The sequence below is a fragment of the Neolamprologus brichardi genome, chromosome 15, assembly GCF_056152115.1.
Source record: "Neolamprologus brichardi isolate AB-2024 chromosome 15, ASM5615211v1, whole genome shotgun sequence".
Lineage (NCBI taxonomy): Eukaryota > Metazoa > Chordata > Actinopteri > Cichliformes > Cichlidae > Neolamprologus > Neolamprologus brichardi.
Genome location: NC_142118.1, coordinates 31,452,142 through 31,455,102, shown reverse-complemented (window position 1 = coordinate 31,455,102; position 2,961 = coordinate 31,452,142). Strand labels below are relative to the sequence as shown.

General features: G+C 40.5%; 1 pseudogene; it reads left to right on the top strand.

The window, feature by feature from the left end:
* The first annotated feature begins 418 nt into the window (after positions 1-418).
* Positions 419-2,076, top strand: LOC118454609 (uncharacterized; annotated as a pseudogene).
* The last annotated feature ends 885 nt before the right edge of the window (positions 2,077-2,961 follow it).

Sequence of the window (2,961 nt, the reverse complement as noted above, 5' to 3'; positions counted from 1 at the left end):
TGCTCTCCGTTGTTTTTTCCCCTGCTAATTTTAGCAGCCAGCTTCTGTATCACGTGGTATAAGGCTCCGCCCTTGTCATTTGTTGAGCAGGAAGAGTGAGCGCTTGTTTTTATGCAGATTACGTCCCGGATCAAAATGCGGTACAATCGTCGTCGTCTTTTTTTTTTTTTTCTTTTCTTTTTTTAAATTGTTGTCATTTGGAAATGAGATCGCACATAAGTATGAATTGAGATCGCGATTTTCTAACGATTAATCGTGCAGCCCTAATTAAGAAGTAATTTTTTGATATCTTTGAGGTTGGAGACAATGCAGAGAAGCCTTTGGTGGTCAAGAGGAAGACTGATCAATGTAACTGCGGCAGATCAACTTCTGTTTGACTTGGCTGAATTGATTCAGGAGGTCGAACTGTCTACTCAGCATGGCCAACAAGGTAAGCACATATTGTGTCGACTCATCAAAAGTGTGAAATAAATTATGACTCTGTCTTAATCTATTTTCCAAATACACCAAACGCTTATATGTTTTCAGGTTGTTTTGGATACCAGGCACCAGTGGTTTTCAACAGAGGTAGATCCCTTTTCCTTATCACTCGGGAACAGCTTTCATTCCTGAAGTCATGTGGATTCACTGCACCTCAGATGGCTGATATTTTGAATGTTTCACTTTGTACAATTCGAAGTCGTCTACGGTCAGTGACTTTTGAAACCAGTGTGACTTTCAGTTCTTTGTGACACACACTCACTGTTTATTCAAATTAAAATGGTATTGTGAAATTGTAAAGATTAGTATATTTGAATGTGCACCACTAGTCAAGTAATGAAGTGTGTTGTTATGGTAGTGATAAATTACTCATGTTTTTTTGCCTTATTTCAGACAGTATCATTTCACCCGTGCATCAATGTATGCGGAACTGACTGACAGTGCCTTGGTATGTAGACTACGTGTACAGCGAAGGGTTCGAGCAAGCATGTTACGGATAAATCCTGGAGCAGCTGCCCTTAGAGCAGTTTTGCGGAGACCAGAATGAAGAACATATCAGGTTGCAGGTCCAAACTCATTGTGGCACATTGATTGAAATCACAAGCTGATAATGTAATGTAACCAAACACACTGATTTGTTGAACACCTATTTCGACCAAAGTGAAATTCAGCATTACATCATATTGTAATTGTTGAACAGTAAGATACGTCCAATAGAGCCAGGCCCTGGGATGGGCAGACCTCTAACACAACTGGTTATGTTAAAAGAAGATGATGAGAGAACACAGACAGCGCAAGCAACATACAGAGAAAAATTCAAACTTGACATGCAATAGTGCCATGTAAATCAATTAAGAGTGTGTTTTCCATTGTTTCAATAACAAAGCAGAAATAATATTTTTCTTCTTATGGACCACGGTTTAAGGTGGAGGATAGTCATTCATGGGGCTATTGATGGATACAGTCGTCTTGTGGTCTTCCTTCATGCCTCAAACAACAAACATAGCAGTACCGTTTTATCAAGTTTCATCAGAGCCGTGGTATCCTCTGGTGTACCCTCGAGGGTCCGGACACACAGAGGAGGGGAAAACAATGCTGTCTGCCTGATGATGAACATTTTCAGAGGCTTTGATCGTGGAAGTGCCCTAAGAAGAAGGAGTAGCCATAATCAGAATTGAGAGGCTCTGGGGTGATCTGTGGCGAGGAATGACCAATGTCTACTGTGATTTATTTCACCACCTGGAGGAGGAAGGCATCATTGACATTGGCAATGAAATGCACCTTTGGGCTCTCCATTACATCTATCTCCCAAGGATCAACAGAGATTTGAAAGACTTCACTCAACAGTGGAACAATCATGGCTTGCAGACAGAGAGACACTTGAGCCCATTACAGATTTTTGTCCGAGGCAGCCTCCAGGAACAGGGCCGAGCCTCAACTGCCATGCCGGGCATCTTTCAGACTAGAGCAGCTGCTGCAGATGGGACTATTGGTGGGACAGCTGATGGTAGTGTGACAGCCACTGAGAGTGAGATGACTGCTGCTCAGGGCTTAGGTACTGATTCTGGTGGTGGTGGTGCTCATGGTACAGATTAGCTGGGATTGCTGGTCGACTGGCCTGAGAGGATTACTGTGCCAGACATTGAATTTACTCTGGACGGACCGATGATGGAGCAAGTGGTAGAACTGTTTAATCCACTAAGTGGCACCAGAGGGAGTCATGGTATTGAACTCATCACTGGCTTAATATCCTTTCTGGACTCCACATATCACTGAGACAGTTCAATTAATGACCGAAACATAATAGCAGCAAGTGGAAAGACTTCAAAATATCTATGTGACTGGATACATAATGTGAAAAGTTATAATACGTGTTTACTATGTACCATTGAGTAGTGGAGATACAAGAACAAGCTGTGTGACACTGCCAATAAAAAATGTTGAGTGATTTTTAAAGTGTGTAAGATGGAAGTTGCAAGTTTACAACTGAAACAATCTCGATAAAGTCAACTTGATTAATTTAAAAGTTACAGCTGTTGATATTGATAAATACAACTATAAAGCATTGAGAGTAAATAATTAAAAAACTGTATAGTAGGTCTTGAAGTGGCTCAGTATAGTGTAGTAGATATAAAGTGTGTTATGAGAGAGTGATATTATACCCCTCATGTCAAACCAAGTGATTTATGGCCCCAATAAAGTTCTGTGACCCTAGGAAGTAATAAAGGAAGTAATAAAAATATGATATTCATAAAAATATGATATTCATCCAAAATATGCTAGTTCATAGCTCATTGCTTTTTCCCCCTAAAAAAGAACTGATTATTTAAGTTTCTTATACATCAAATAGCATTCTTTTATTTTTTAATCCATTAAAAAAAGTTTTTACTTTTTTATGCTTAAAAAACGCCATCTGGTGGTGGGTCAGCGTATGTGTGTGTGTGTGTGCGCGCGTGTGCGAGGGCGCGTGCCCGAGGCGGT